Genomic DNA, 17,170 nt, shown 5'->3' with positions numbered 1-17,170 from the left:
TCTTCATCGATCTACTGGAAGTGTTTACATTTCGCAACATGCAATATTTGATGAGCACCTCTTTCCTTTCCAGAAGCCCTCTTCATCTGTTCCTTTGGATGCTTTTGTGTCTTGTGATGTTAGCACTTTTGAACAATGGCTATCTTCGCCTTCTCAGGAAGATTTTGATGTTGGTTCTCCTCCGAATGAGTCCAGGTTTTTTGAGGAGCCGTCTGGGTCAGATGTTGTGGCTCCTACACCCATTCCAACCTCATCACCTCCAGCACTTACTTCACCTCCTTCAGGTTTTGGGCCTTGCTCTTTGGCTTTAGGTTCAAGCCCTTTGCTCTTGCCTATTGCTGCTCCTCCGCAGGCTTCAATGTTGCCTTTGTCTTCTGTTCCTGCGTCTCTTGTGTCCCCTACTGCTCAAGTTTCTCTTATTCCTCCTCCTGCCCATGTTGATAATGTTACTTGTTCTTCTCATTTAATGATTACTCGTAGTCGTGCTGGGGTTCGAAAACCTAATCCTAAGTATGCCCTTACTCTATCCTCTATTCCTTCTGAACCAACAAGTGTGAAGGCAGCTCTTCGTCAACCGGCTTGGAAGGCTATTATGCTAGAGGAGATGACTGCCTTAGCCCAAAATCAGACTTGGACATTGGTTCCTCATACACCATCTATGAATATTGTCGGCTGCAAATGGAGTTTTAAATCCAAGCTCAAAGCTGATGGTTCTTTGGAGCGCCTAATGGGCCGCTTGGTGGCTAAAGGTTTTACTCAATAGGAGGGCGTGGATTTTATTGAGACCTTTAGTCCTGTTATCAAACCCGGTTCTATACATCTGGTTTTGTCTATTGTGGCTGTGCTTCACTGGCCTATAGGGCAGTTAGATGTCAAAAACGCATTTCTATATGGTTTTTTGACCACAACGGTCTTTATGAGTCAGCCCCTGGGTTCATTGATCCCCTACAGCCCCATGGTGTTTGTCGCTTTGGAATGTGCCTTATATGGTCTTCGTCAGGCACCTCGTGCTTGGTTTGATCGATTTAGCCCTTTTCTCATTGAGTGTGGCTTCTTTTGTAGCTCTTCCTATTCTTTTATGTTTGTTTATCATTGTGATGATCATATTTTGGTTCTCTTACTTTACGTTGATGATATTGTTCTTATGGGCAATGATATTAGTTTTTTGGAGTATTTCATTACTACGTTGGGTTCTCGGTTCACTATGAAGGACTTGAGCCCTATCACACCCCGCCTTGGGCAACCCAGGCATGGTATGAATCAATGTAACTTTGCACCCAACCTAGCCAGAATCTCGATGTTGCACAATTACCAAGTGCACACCCCCGTAAAGAAATTAAAGTAGCAGAAGGAAGTAAGATTAAATGTATACAAAGAAGTCCGTTGAGGACCATGTGATAAACGTATGTACATCGGTGTTGTTGGAGAACCCAAAACAAGCTATTTACAATCATCCAAAGGTTAATATTTATATATCTAAAGTATCATGTACACAAAAAGAGTAGTAACAAAAGAACGGCAAAAGCATCAGGCCCGCCTAAGAAAAGGCACACAGATCACAGACGCTAGACCCGTCATGTTCCTCGGGTTCTTGTCCTGCATACCCATCAATATCATCATCCACGTACTCGTATACAAGTAGTCCATCACCTGCACAATCATCTAAAAAGGGTTTTCCACGAGTGTGAGCTGCACTGAACCCAATGGGAGGGGAAACACACTAACATTCAACTGATGAATGTAACATTTCATTATTTAAACTTATCATTCAAATGATGCATGTAACATTCCATTTTTATTTGATCCACCTAGCAAACAGACTAAGTCACTAAGTTCAAGCTACATTACTGACTGAGTGCCACTGGTGTGGTGAATGAAGGGAAGACTGGGTGTTTTTTATTTTGATAAGTAAGCCCCAAGGAGAGTTGAAATCTTGAACTCTTAACTGTGAGGTGCTGGCCCTTGCCAACTAAGCTATCCCCTTGGGGTTATAGAGTGCTCTCTTCTTCTAAAGGAAGAAGACACCAACCTGCTCCCATTCTGTAAATGAAAATTTAAAACTACAAACACCAACCAGTCATACTTCAGAACAAAACATCCTGAAAATTTTAGCAAATATCGAGAGCTACTTAATTCAGCTTTCGCAAAGAACACCTAATTGAAGGTCCCAGTAACTACAGAATAAAAGCAATGAAGCTAAAGTAAGAGATGATCCATTGTTTGCACAGGACGTTGGGACGGCCATGCTAGACGTCTTCTGGACACTCATGGCGTCGCATGGTTGTCCAGACCGTCTTGATTGTGGGACATCGGGATAGAGATCTGGGGTGGGAAAAAAGGCGTCCTGGACAGCAAAAATGCCAAGTGAGACTCCTGACCATCCCAAACTTAAAAAAGTTTTTCTAAACATTGAGATGATCCTTCTTATTAGAGACACCATATAATCTACAGAATCCATGTAATGGATCTTCTCAACATCAAAAGTCCTCACAAAATGGATTCCAGCCCCATCCCAACATTATTTCTCATCTTAAGAAGAAAGGAAAGTGATGCAGTTCAAAAGAACAAGAAGGCCAGCAGCAAACCAAGCCATCAAATTGGACCAAGAATAGACTAATATTTTAATATTCAGTGTCCAATGGGTTATATGAGCCACGAATTTTAGTGTTGTTAGACTTTCTAACATAGTGGTCCAATTCTATAAGCTCAAATTTTAGGGGTTTAAGTCCTATACGAGATTAAGTAGCTAATTTCTATTTTGTAATGTTTTAAAATAGCTTCAACTTTGAAGCAAAACTAAAGTTATAAGGGATTCCTCCTATCATACACAGGGGTTTCCTACTTTAGTGATTGTTATGGAATTTATAAATAAAAGAGAGGGGTCATAAACCTCCTCAACAAATTGAGTCATTGAGAAATTGGCTTTTCCCCTCTTTGGGTCAGTAGTGAAGCTATCCCCTCTTTATTTCCTTATTTGGAATCTGCTCTTGATTGTCATATTTAAATTCTACTCTGATAATACCAGCTCCTTGAGGGCACTTCCACTAAAATTCTATGGTAATTTCCACCACCATACATGTTACTCAGTTACATTTCTCCATCATACCACATCAAACCCACCACACTAGTAGCCATGGAACACAATTGATCTGGTCTACAACTTATATTGACTCACAGATCATATGGATCATATGAGTTATGAGTTAGACTCTTATTATATGTCATATGCAAACATGCATGCATTAATGAAGATCTCTATGAAGTAAGAGGATGAAATTGTCAAATATAATGGTCAAAAGTGGGTACCTTTTCCACTTTTTCACTTAATAAAATTTAAAATAATAATAAATTAATTAAGAAGAAGCCTCCCATAGTTTAGTGAACAACTTACTTCTACTTCCATGCCTCCCTCCCTTGCACCAAAATCAACAGCAAATGATAGCTAAGTTCCTAAATGCTTGATTCTTAATCAGTTAGTTCATACACAGCCCTTCCTAGACCATATAAAAAGAAAAAAATCTGAATTCAATAGGACAGTGATTCTGAATATGTTGGCTCTGTTCGAATCTTTAATCTTCTTTTCATTTACTTGAGGTAATGCCTATTCTCAACCATCTGCAAAAAACATTTCTGGGCCTCATCCAACTTTCCTGTCACAAAGTAAATCAAACAACACATTCGATACCAAAATATAAGAAGACCCAAAACCCTTCTTCTACCATATTGTTTCCACAAGATCAAGTGCCATGTCCACCTTCTCCTGCCTCCAGAACAGAAACATGCTAGACTTGAGTGTTTCTTCTTTTCAACTACAGACCCATTAGAAACTGACTGGGCTAGACGAGGAATTTGAAGGTTTCAGAAGACTCTTACAAGACATAATGAGTCCATTCAGATAAGAAGTGTTAAAAAGACTTTAGTTTATGGAAATGGTAGGGGCCGCGCGAACGCGTATCCCCCTCTGCCACAAATTATGACGTACACTCTCCCACTTGGGAAGATGTTAGGCAGGCACCCCTCCCAAGTGCAATGGAGGTTACCAACCTAGGCAATGGGCCTTCTTGATCACCCATAAACCCCGTCCAGGTAAGTATGTTTAAAAGCTATAGCCACCGCTTATTTATATGCTTTATTTGCTTCATTTCCTTACCAACCGATCGATGTGGGACTAAAAGAAAGACATAACTCATGTGTTTTTTTTATTTACATTAAAAAAAAAAACAAAAAAAAAAAAACTTTAACTTCTCTTTATGCTTTCCTTATGGAGCATTAGATCTGGAATGAAAAAAAAGTTTACTAGAGTTCTTGAGATTTCTAACATGGGATCTACTTTTTGGTATTGCAAGCTCAAATGGGTTTTCATAATTTTCTTGGTTTTGAGATCTAATCTTTCTGGGTTTTAACATTTATTAGATTTTTCAACATATTAGGGTTCCATTTCTTGGTTTGGGAGAATGTTTCGTCCTCTGAGTTTCTAATCAATCAAAGGAGCGAAATGGCTTCAAGATCGGATTTTTGTGCTTGGTGGGCTAATGAATCAAGGAACAGAACTCCAATAGTTGTGATCATGGAGAACTCAAACTACTCTGTTGTGGAGATTGATGGCCCCGCATGATTGGTGGTGTTAAAAGCCTCTAAAACAAAGCAGAGTGTCACACCACCACTGTGAAAACCAGAACAAACCTAAGGGGATGGGGGCAAAGGGCGGACATAGGGCCGGAGAAGAGAGTATAGTAAGTGTTATGACACATGAAGATTCAAAATCGGTCTATGGTCATCAAGACCGTGGAACCGTGGTGCAAAGAGGATACACAATTCAAAACAAGTCAATGCTGACTCATGGCTTATCCAATGCTAAGCTTTCACACAAAACACATGCCAATTTCCTAATTGGAAATAAGTCAAAATATCAAGGAAAGAGAGCAGTTATGTCTCCTATGTCTTCCCCTAATTATCAGCTCCAGAATCAAGGATTTTATTCTCACCAAAATCAAGGGTTTTATTCTAATCCTATCCCTAAAATAAATCCATCGGTTATGGCAAGAATGGATTTGAATAATGTAAGAATAAGTGAAGAAGAGTGAGTCAGTACAATCTTCTCTCTCAAGTAGAGAATCCTTGGACGTAGGTGATTTAACACCGAACCAAGTACAACCTTGTGTTCTTCTTCTTGTCTCTCAACCTTTCTTCATGTCTTCTCCTAATCTTAATATGGCATCAGAAGCTTAGGCCGACAAGGGACCTTTTCCCACCCTCACCACCCTTAACAATCTTATGACCATAAAACTATCTGACTCAAACTACATGCTGTGGAAATCCCAAGTTGAACCGCTGCTCACAAGTCGCGATCTCTTTTCCTTGGTCGATGGCACAACTCCATGTCCTACGCAAATGACTCCTGCCACAGCCACTGCACCTGCTGCTCTCAATCCTGAGTATACTACATGGAAATGCCAAGACACCATGCTGGTTTGTTGGCTCATTGCAACCTTGACTGAGCCTGTCCATTCTCAAGTTGTGGGGTGCAAAACCTCCAATGAAATCTGGACTACATTGGCTGCACTCTATTCCACTGCTTCCACCGCTCAAATCATGCAACTACGGTACCAGCTCCGCCAAACCAAGTGTGGGAATTCAACCATTCATCAATATCTCCTTGCTGTCAAAAGAATCACAGATCAATTGGCAGCGTATAGTAAGCCTCTAACTGATGAGGAATTGTGTTTACAAGTTTTAGAAGGGTTAGGCCCTGCTTATCAAGGGTTTGTGACTGCAATCACAACCCAACGAACTCCTTTACAATACAATGATCTTCGTGGCATGTTGCTGACCCAAGAAATCCGTCTCAAAGATGATGAGACCCTGCCCAACTTGTTTGCTCCAAATGCTAATTATGCAACAAATAAGAACACCCGTGGTGGTCGTTCCAATTATCCCACTGCCAATAGAGGCAAAAATGGAGGACGAGGAAGGTATCAAGGTGGTCGTTATCCACCTAATCGTAACCCATCCAATCATTTTGGGCGTCAAACATCTGGATCTCTTTCCCAGGCTAAGGATCATGGTACAAATCCACCAACTGTTGAATGTCAAATTTGCAACAAAGTAGGGCATCGAGCCCTTGAATGCTACAATCATTACAATCATGCTTATTCATAGTCCTATAACTCTCCACCAAGTGCAAATTATGCCGACTATAATTTTGGCCAGCAGCCTGACAATGTGTGGTATCCGGAAAATCTTCACATAGCAGCCCCTTACAAGGGGAATGAGCAGGTTCAAATTGGAGATGGATTAGGTTTGTCCATCAAACACATTGGATCTTCCTTACTTACTGATTCAAAAAGCAATAACTTCAAGTTTAAGGATATATTGCATGTCCTGCTAATCTCAAAAATTTTTTTGTCTGTCGCTCAGTTTACTAAAGACAACAATGTTCTATTTGAATTTCACCCATCTTGTGTGTATGTGAAGGATCGGCGAACAGGGAAATGTTTGCTGCAGGGCCAAACTAGAGATGGTCTTTACCAAATAGTTTTGAATAAAAATGCACAGAATAAAGGACCATCTGCACATCTTGGAGAACGGGCGTCAATAAATCAATGGCACCATAGAATGGGTCATCCAGCTCTTAGGATTGTTCATTTTGTTTTAAATAAATTTCAACTACTTGTTACTTTTGATAAGGACTATGTGATTTGTGATGCTTGTCAACAAGGCAAAAGTCATAGACTGCCTTTTTCCCCATCCCCTACAATTTCTACTGTACCTCTTGAATTAATTTACTCGGATTTATGGGGACCTTCACCAATTACTTCATTAGAGGGGCATCGATATTATATTAGCTTTTTTGATGATTTCAGTAAATATATCTGGTTATATCCACTTACTTTGAAGTCTGAAGCTCTAACTGTTTTTCAGAAATTCAAAACTCTGGTGGAGAACATGTTTGATCGGAAAATAAAAGATTTCACAGTGATTGGGGCGGCAAATTCTGGTCAATCTCAAAATACCTAATTGAAATGGGAATAGATTCATGTCCTCATACCCATGAACAAAATGGGGCCGTGGAAAGAAGGTATAGACATATTGTTGAGACAGGTCTGTTACTAATGGCACATAGCTCTATCCCACGACATTTCTGGCACTATGCATTCTCTACTGCAGTCTTTCTCATAAATAGAATGCCCACACCAGTTTTGCAAAATCAGTCACCTTTATTAAAATTGCATGGAATACATCCTCAATACAATACCATGAGAACCTTTGGGTGTGCTTGCTACCTGCTATTAAGGCCTTACAGCCACAACAAATTGGAGTCTAGGTCTTTTATGCATGTTTTTCTCGGCTACAGCAGTCGACATCGGGGTTATATTTGCTATGATCAGAAGAGAAACCAGCCTCTCATTTCTCGTCATGTTGTGTTTGACGAAACCAAGTTCCCATTTGAACCTATTTCACATTCATCTTCTGCACTAACTACCCCATCTATTTTAGGGCCACCTCCCATAATACAATGGATGCCTCAACAACACCCATCAGCCCAACACCCTTCCATGGCAGTACAACCATCTCCAGCTCAGTCCATCACCTCAACACCTACACCATCCATTGATCTTTATGTAGAGTTACCAGCACCATCTCCGAAAATTCACAATCCATCACCATCTACAGAAAATCAAGCTTCCCACCACATACCCACTGAGCAAGCACTGGTCCATGCACCTCAACACCCAATGGTAACTCGCACCAGAGATGGCACAATTAGGCCAAAGGTTTTTTCTGCAACTCAAAGTTCTGAAGATCCACATCTTGAACCAACTAGTTTTGGGGTGGCCAATAAAATACCACACTGGCGTGAAGCTATGGCCAATGAATTTAATGCGTTAATGCACAATGGAACTTGGATGCTTGTGCCCGTACGCAATGATATGAATGTGGTTAGTTGCAAATGGGTTTTTCGCACAAAAAGAAAAGCCGATGGCTCACTTGACAGGTACAAGGCCCGTTTGGTAGCAAAAGGATATAATCAACAAGAAGGGATTGATTACAATGAAACCTTCAGTCCGGTCATCAAACCAACAACAATTTGGTTGGTGCTTGCCATAGCTATCTCTAAGGGATGGCCAGTACGGCAACTCAATGTGCAAAATGCGTTTCTGCATGGTGATCTCAAAGAGGATGTCAATATGAAACAGCCACCAGGATTTATTGACCCTACATATCCAACACATGTATGCAAGCTGCGCAAGTCCTTGTATGGCTTGAAACAAGCCCCAAGAGCATGGTTTGAAAAATTAAGTTCCTTCCTTTTGGAAAATGGATTCAGGGCCTAAAAAACCGACACCTCTCTCTTCATCTCAATATAGACAATGGGGACCATAAATATCTTGATTTATGTGGATGACATCATTCTAACTGGGACTAGTGATGCCTTACTCGAACAATTTCTGCACAAAGTAGGCATGGCTTTTGCAATCAAAGACTTGGGGAGACTCAATAACTTCTTGGACATCAACGTTGAATGGATGACTGATGGGATCGTCTTGTGTCAAGAGCAATACATTCACAACCTTCTCCACCCTGCTCAAAGAACTGCAAGTATATTTACCACATGCCCCTACTCTATGGTGTGAGAACATCAGGGCAACTTATCTAACTGCAAACCCGGTCTTTCTTGCAAGGACGAAGCATGTGGAAATCGACTTCCACTTTGTTCGGGACAAAGTTGCTAAGGGAGATCTAACTGTCCGGTACATATCCACCAAAGATCAATTGGCCGATGTGTTCACCAAACCTCTGTCCTCTCAATGATTTGCAACCATCATACGCAATCTCAAAGTGGTCTCCAACCCCATGAGCTTGAGGGGGAGTGTTATAACACATGAAGATTCAAAATCGGTCCATGGTCATCAAGACCATGGAACCGTGGTACAAAGAGGATACACAATTCAAAACAAATCAATGCTGACTCATGGCTTATCCTCTCCCAATGCTCAGCTTACACACAAAACACATGCCAATTTCCTAAATGGAAATAATTCAAAATATCAAGGAAAGAGAGCAGATATGTCTCCTATGTCCCCCCTAATTATCAGCTCCAGAATCAAGGATTTTATTCTTACCTAAATCAAGGGTTTTACTCTAATCCTATTCCTAAAATAAATCCATCGGTTATGGCAAGAATGGATTTAAATAATGTAAGAATAAGTGAAGAAGAGTGAGTGAATACAATCTTCTCTCTCAAGTAGAGAATCCTTGGACGTAGGTGATTTACCACCGAACCAAGTAAAACCTTGTGTTCTTCTTCTTGTCTCTCAACCTTTCTTCATGCCTTCTCCTAATCTGAATAGTAAGAAGGGAGAGTGGTAACAGGTGGAACGGGGATGTGGCAGGGAGGTCGCACAGTCTGGATATAGGGAAGTTGCGGAGGACCAATCAAAGGGTAACTGCCTATCTGGGTTAATTGAGTGAAACATCTTCAATGATGCAAAAGTGGTAACTGCCTGTCTAGGTTAATTGAGAGAAACATCTTCAACGACTGAGGCTGTACTTATTTTCACGCTCTACGAGATGCGAGGAGCTTAGCTTAGATCAAAGCATGTTTTGAGGTAAATTTTAAATTTTGTATTGGTGGGGTAAGCCAGGCCCGTGCAATAGTCAATGCATGGGCGACGCTTGAAGACCCCGGCAACAAGCTACCGTGATGGGACTTCCCCTTAGAAAAATTAATTTAATATCATATCGACCCACGTATTAGATATTAAACTGATAAGAATAGATACTACACTTGATCTTAGCCAAAAGGCCGAGAAAGGTATGCTTTGTCAACTGTCTCTGTTTTCCTTTTATAAGCTCTCTCTTGACATCCCTTTTCCTCTCTTGCCGATTTGGGATAGGGTTAGTATTCACTTCCCCTGATTATGCATTCTCTGTATCATTCACTTCTATTTTCCTTTGAATTCCTTATTAACATACTATCAAACCTGTTGTTCTCATCCATGCCTACTTGAAAGATTGAACCATTTACCGGAACCGAATCGAACCATTTAAATGGAAACCATGCAATCGTTTAATAAATAGTTTGATTATAGTTTTAAAATTGAGGCCATTTAGTTAAATGGTTTGAACCAAACCGAACCGTTTAACCGAATAAACCTTTTAACACTCTTAAATGTACATAAATGTGCCAAAAGAAAATAGAAACCGTTTATCAAACCGAACAAACCGTTCAAACTCGAAACCGTGAATCCGTTTAATGAATGATTCGGTTATGGTTTCAAAGTTGAGACCGTTTAGTTAAACGGTTTGAATCGAACCGAACCGATTAACACCCTTAACCTACTTATGTCTGACTAGAGACAATTAATTTCTATTAAGTCCTACTCTCATTTTTTATTGTCCATTTTAAAGTAAGAATAAAAGTAAGAAATCTGGATCATAAAATAAGCCCGTATGCATGATCATTATATGATCTGAAAAGTATTGAGAAAAAAAATAGCGTTAACAACTAAAACCTTCAGAAAATGTAAGGAAAGGCATTAAAATATGGTCAATACTTTTAAAGATTAGCTCAAAGTGGAGTTTTAGGGCTAGGTTAAATTATATTACTATAGAAGATAAGGGTAAAAAAGTTATTTCATATCCACTCTCAACGCCATGTCATCACTTAACGTGGGATGCCTAACAGACATTTAGTTTCGCATGGTTTTGAAAGTATAGGGGGTGTACTCATTCATTTTTTGAAACATTGGGTCGATTTGCACTTAAGGCAAAGTAAGAGGATGCACGCGTCATTTCCCAAAGAAAAAAGTGTTGATGCCCATTTGTGGTACTCAAAACATGAATCTATCAATCATATCTTGTACAGGTCTAAGAAGTCCTACATAGTATTAGTCTCCTTGCATCAAGTACAAGAGGTAAGTACACATTTCCATGGATAGGGAAACAACACTTGTTCGAAGAACTTTCCCCTCTCGCCAAATAGCTCCACATACCAAAAGAACATCAAACCAAGCAATTTGAGATGGCCTAGCCAAATCAGGAAATGAAGAACTACTTCAAACAATTAGTATGGTGAACCCAGTGATGACTGAGTGATTTTATTCTAAAGGAAGAAAACTCCAACCAGCTCCCTTTATGTGAAACATGCCACAACTGTGAATCCTTCTAGGTGGAACTTCATGACCAAGGGATTAATGTTCAAAGTGATTGGAACTTTTACTCCACCCTAACCTATCAGCCTTGGAGCCTATCCTGCTGATCTGACCACTATTAGGCCATTACATGAGTTAGGTGTGACTTAGGTCTGTGGCATCAAATGTAAATATTACTTCATTCAAGGGTTGTAACATAATATTATTATTCTTTAGGGTTTCTCTCATTAGAGAGAACTCAGTCATCATCTCTAGAGTTTCTCTTATGGTATCAAAGCAGCTCAGATCAAACTTCCCACGATTGTAGCTGATGATGGTGATCTTCAATTCGTCCATGGCGTTTCCCTATCCAAGCACTCTCAACGTAACAAACTTCGTGACCATCAAGCTCACCTAGAATAACTTTTTTCTCTGGGAAACGTAGATGTTGTCGCTGATTGAGAGTTAAGATCTACTTGGCTTCATTAATGGTGAGTGTCTACCATCAAATCGTGAAATAGAAACTTCAGATGGAAAGGCGATCATGATTCCAGACTATTTGTCATGGATTCGAACAAATTGGTTAGTGAAGGCTTGGCTTGCTGGATTAGCGCCCTAACTGATCGTAGACCACCGTTGCGGGTCAGTGATCTACGACCACCTTTCCTTGTTGCTGACCATAGACCACTCTCTCCTGGTATCGGAACCCTCTCTGAAGATGTTCTTGGCCTTGGTGTAGGAGTCAAATCAACATCAGATCTGTGCATCAGCCTTGCTGATGCCTTCTCACAAGCGTCTGAAGCTCATGAGTTTGAGTTGTTGTCAAAGTTACATTTCTTGAAGAAAGACCGATTCCCCCACTCTTTCTTCTTATTTGATTGAGTTCAAACGTGTATGCGATCAACAATTCCATAGGGAAACCTGTGCCAGATCAACGCAAGGTTTTTCTCTTGCTTACGAATCTTGGTTCTGTTTATGAGAATTTTGCAACCACAATGTTGAAACCCCCTGTACCGAGCTATCAAGAGTTGATTCCACTTTTACAGAGTCATGAATTGCGCAATCTAGGGAATCATTCTGATGCTCCCAATCCTCATCTTGTTTTTGTTGGAGAAAAGACTCCTAAATTTGGGGAGTGATCACCTCACAGAAGAGGGAGACATGGTTATTTTACTTCCCGTGGTTGTGGTTTTATCCAAAATTCTAGATTATCTTTCTCTGATGACAAAGAGAATAGAGGTTCTACTTCTCATGCTTCCCAGCAAGGTTTGAAGGGTTCTACCAATTCTTTTTGCCCAACCATCAAATGTCAAATCTGCCATAAGCTTGGTTATGGTGCCCTCAAGTGCTATTGTCATTTTGTTAATAGTAATCAGCCCGATGACATACCTCATGCCTTTACTGCTCTGCATCTGGGGAACTCTCAAGATTCAGTATGGTTCCCTGTTACAAGGGCTACCACACATGTAACTGATTCACCAGGTATACTCCATTCTTTAACTCCTTATAAGGGTTCAAATATTATCATGGTAGGAAATGGACTTCAACTTCCCATTACTCATGTTGGTGATAGTAGTATTGTTGCTGGTGATACTTCTCTACCTTTGAAGAATGTTCTTTTAGTTCCTTCTATCAAGAAAAGCTTATTATCGGTCTCTCAACTTACTCATGATTACCCTTGTTCTTTTGAATTTGATAACACTAGTTTTGGGGTAAAGGATCTTCAAACAAAGAATATTTTGGCATTAGGGAGTAACTGTGGAGGCCTTTATACCTTTGATGCTCAATTTGGAGCTCAGCCCTATACTGATCAGCATCTTCTGTCATTTTTTTCTTCTCGGTTTCAATCTGCTACTGAGGACATTTGGCACCAAAGACTTGGCCACCCTCAAGGCCGTATCACCAATTACCTTCGTAATAGGGGTTTGATTTCTGTTACTAAGAATTCTACCCATTTGTGTTCTAGTTGTCAGCTTAGTAAGAGTAGAAAACTTCCATTTATCAACTCTTTTACTCAATGTTCTACCCCTTGAGATCATATACATTGTGATTTGTGGGGCAAGGCCCCTATAGATAGTATACAACATTTTCAATACTATGTCATTCTCATTGATGATTTTTCTCACTATACTTGGTTGTTCCCTCTTAAGAGGAAATCTGATTTTTTTCATGTCTTTCTAGAGTTCCAATCAATGGTTGAACGACAGTTTAATACCAAGATCAAGGAATTTTAGTGTGATGGCAGGGGTGAGTTTTCAAATAAGGCTTTTTATCTCATCTCCGACAGTGTGGCATTGTGAATCACGTCTCTTGTCCTGGTACACCAAAGCAGAACAGTGTGGCTGAGAGAAAGCACAAGCATGTTGTCGAGTTGGGATTGGCAATGATGTATACTGCTTCGGTTCCTTATAGTTTTTGGGTGGAGGCCTTCTCCTTAGTTGTGTTCTCGATCAATCGATTGCCTTCCCAAGTTTCAAAGATGGACTGCCCCTTCCATGTCTTACTCCACAAACAACCTGATTACTTTGTATTGAGGATTTTTGGAACACGATGCTATCCATACTTGCATGATTATGCAGCTCATAAATTAACTCCTCGTTCTTTACCCTGTGTTTTCTTGGGCTACAGTGATAAGCATAACGGGTATCTTTGTCTTCATCAATCTATTGGACATGTTTACTTTTCACGGCATGTGATATTTAACGAGTGCCTCTTTTCTTTCCAGAAGCCCTCTTCATCTATTCCCATGTATGCTTCTGTGTCTTGTGATGTTTGCACTTTTGAACGATGGCTATCCCCGCCTTCTTAGGATGATATAGGTGCTGGTTCTCCTCCAAATAAGTCTTGGTTTTCTAAGGAGCCATCTGGGTTAGATGTTTTGGTTCCTACATCCATTCCAACCTCACCGCCTCCGGCTCTTACTTCACCTCCTTCAGGTTTTGGGCCTAGCTCTTTGGCTTAGGTTCAAGCCCTTTGCTCTCACTTTTTGCTGCTCCTCCGCAGGCTTCAATGTTGCCCTTGTCTTCTATTCCTTCGTCTCCCTTGTCTCCTGCTGCTCAAGTGTCTCCTGTTCCTCCTCCTATTCTTGTTGATAATGTTACTAGTTCTTCTCATTTAATGATTACTCCTAGTCGTGCTAGGGTTCAAAAAGCTAATCCTAAGTATGCCCTTACTCTATCCTCTATTCCTTCTGAACCTACGAGTGTGAAGGCAACTCTTTGTCATCCGAGTTGGAAGGCTGCTATGCTAGAGGAGATGACTGCCTTAGCCCAAAATTAGACTTGGACATTGGTTCCTTATACACCATCTATGAATATTGTTAGCTAGAAATGGATTTTTAAATCCAAGCTCAAAGCTGATGTTCTTTGGAGCACCTAAAGGCCTGCTTGGTGGCTAAAGGTTTTACTCAACAGGAGGGCGTGGATTTTGTTGAGACCTTTAGTCCTGTGATCAAACCCTGTTCTATACGTTTGATTTTGTCTATTGCGACTGTGCTTCGCTGGCCTATACTGTATATAGATGTCAAAAACACGTTTCTACACGATTTTTTGACCACACCGGTCTTTATGAGTCAACCCCCTGGGTTAATTGATTCCCTACAGCCCCATGGTGTTTGTCACTTGGAATGTGCCTTACATGGTCTTCGTCTGACACCTCACGCTTGGTTCGATCGATTTAGAAATTTTCTCATTAAGTATGGCTTCTTTTGTAGCTCTTCCGATTCTTCCATGTTTGTTTATCATTGTGATGGTCATATTTTGGTTCTCTTACTTTACGTTGATGACATTGTTCTTACGGGCAATGATTCGGGTTTTTTGGAGCATTTCATTACTATGTTGGGTTCTCGATTCGCTATGAAGGACTTGGGCCTGTTCCATTATTTTCTTGGTATTGAGGTATCCACTACATCTCAGGGTCCGTTCTTATCTTAGTCTAAGTATGCTACCTACATACTGCGCGGGGCTCACATGGTTGACATCAAGCCCACTGCTAATCCTATGGCAGCTCGGCCGGATTTGGGCTTGAATGCACCTTTTCTGGATGTTACATTGTATAGGAGTGTTGTTGGGGCATTACTTTATTTGACTATGACACGTCCGGATTTCTCTTTTGTTGTTAACTCTATTTGCCAATATATGCATTCACCCACAGTGGCACATTTTGGTATGGTTAAACGTATACTTCAGTATGTGTGTGGTACACTTGATCGGGGTCTTCGCATTGTGCGTGATAGTACTCTCAATTTATTTGCCTTCTCAGATTTTAGTTGGGTGGGCTGTCCAGTCACGTGACATTCAACGGCTGGTTTTTGTACATTTCTTGGCTTCAATTGTATCTCTTGGAGTACCAAGAAGCAACCGACTATTGCCTGTTCTAGCACAGAGGCTGAATACCGTGCTATGTCCTCTACCGCAGCCGAATTGACTTGGTTATCTTTTTTTCTTCACCACATTGGTGTCTCTCAGACGTGACCTGCCTTGCTATTTTGAGATAACCTTAATGCACTTCATATGATTGTTAATCCCGTTCTTCATGCCTGCACTAAACACATCTAGGTAGATTATCCCTTTGTTCATGAGAAGGTGGCTCTTGGGTCTCTTATAACTCGATTTGTTCCTTCCCATCGGCAGTTGGCTGACGTCTTCACCAAGCCCCTTGCACAGAAGGATTTAGCTCGTATTTGTGTCAAATTGGGCCTGTGTTTCTGGCTCAGTTTATGGGGGGATATTAGGATATTACATGAGTCAGATGTGACTTAGGTTTGTGGCATCTAATGTAAATATTACTTCATTCAAGGGTTATAACATAACATTATTTCATATATAATACATCATATTCATTAGGGTTTCTCTCATTAGAGAGAGAACTCAATCATCATCTCTAGAGTTTCTCTTAACCACTAGTTCAGGCACTCACTCGGTTGCTTCCATGTCTATGAGGAACCTTTGGAATCTAGCTAGGATACAAGGTCTGTTATTATCCACCCCTTGGAGAGAAAACTCTACCTTCAGAGTCCCTTATAATTTGGGCACATTCATGCCCCTAAATGAGTCTGGTTCTCTATATAGAGTCTTGTTCCAATAATTACCAGTACTCCATTCTGGTTTTCTCAAAGTCTTACCTCTGATTGATGACAAGATGAAGGTTCAAAAATGCATGCTTTTGGGGGTCTATGATGAACGACAGTTGCTCATCCAATTTCTCAGCCTTTGAGGAGGAAAAGATGGTTGAATATTCTAATGCCAATAGTGAGAACTAATAAGAGAGACCTGCAAACAAAAATTTAAAACTGTAAACTTAGGCCAGTCGTCCCTCGAGACAAACATCTTGAAAAATGTAGCAAATATAACAAACTATTCAATTTAGCTTCCAAAAGTTAAAGGGAAAAAAAAATAATGCACTGCAAGAAGATAAGAGATGATCCCCTATTTGAACAAGACTTTGGGACGGCCATGCGGACGCATTCTGGACACTCAAGGTGTCATATGGTTGTCTCATTCTAGTGCATATATATAGGAAAGATAATCACATATAACCATAACATGTGAGGAATATTACCTTTCTTTCTTTTGAGCACCAAAAGCAAACGGCTAGTGGTGGGGATAGGTAGGAAGAACCCTATGTTAAAAATAAACACTTTCCGAACAAGATCCCATGCAAATCCAAATCAGAAATTAAACCTTCTCAAACGAAGGAGAAATTTTGTCAAGCAATAAAAAAATAGTAGGGATATCCTAGAGAAGATAGGAGTGATCAAACAATTAGATTAAATAACACAAAATGAAATTAAATTTCACCAAATGAGAAATTCTAAATTAAATCAAATCCCAGAATAAGAACAATAACTTTGGTTGGGTTTAACTCTAGATAGGCTCAATCAAGTATAATGGCCAAATTTACTGTAATCAAGAGATATCACACTCCGCCCTCACTAGACTGGCGATGTGACTGGATATTTGCAAATATTCAACTAGGCCTACCAGGATTCGTACGTGCAGTGTTCTAGGCTCACAACCCACACATCATAAACCAAT

The 17,170-nt window shown here is 40.3% G+C and overlaps 2 non-coding genes across 2 annotated transcripts; both read right to left on the bottom strand.

Moving 5' to 3' along the window:
- Positions 1 to 3,932: 3,932 nt before the first annotated feature.
- LOC122666460 lies at positions 3,933 to 4,094 on the bottom strand. The gene has a single exon (XR_006333645.1). It is a non-coding gene; the product is annotated as a U1 spliceosomal RNA (small nuclear RNA).
- Positions 4,095 to 9,633: 5,539 nt separating this feature from the next.
- On the bottom strand, positions 9,634 to 9,821 carry LOC122666342. Its single transcript, XR_006333535.1, has one exon. It is a non-coding gene; the product is annotated as a U2 spliceosomal RNA (small nuclear RNA).
- Positions 9,822 to 17,170: the final 7,349 nt, after the last annotated feature.

Source organism: Telopea speciosissima, chromosome 6 (assembly GCF_018873765.1).
Source record: "Telopea speciosissima isolate NSW1024214 ecotype Mountain lineage chromosome 6, Tspe_v1, whole genome shotgun sequence".
Lineage (NCBI taxonomy): Eukaryota > Viridiplantae > Streptophyta > Magnoliopsida > Proteales > Proteaceae > Telopea > Telopea speciosissima.
This window is presented reverse-complemented; position numbering and strand designations above follow the sequence as displayed.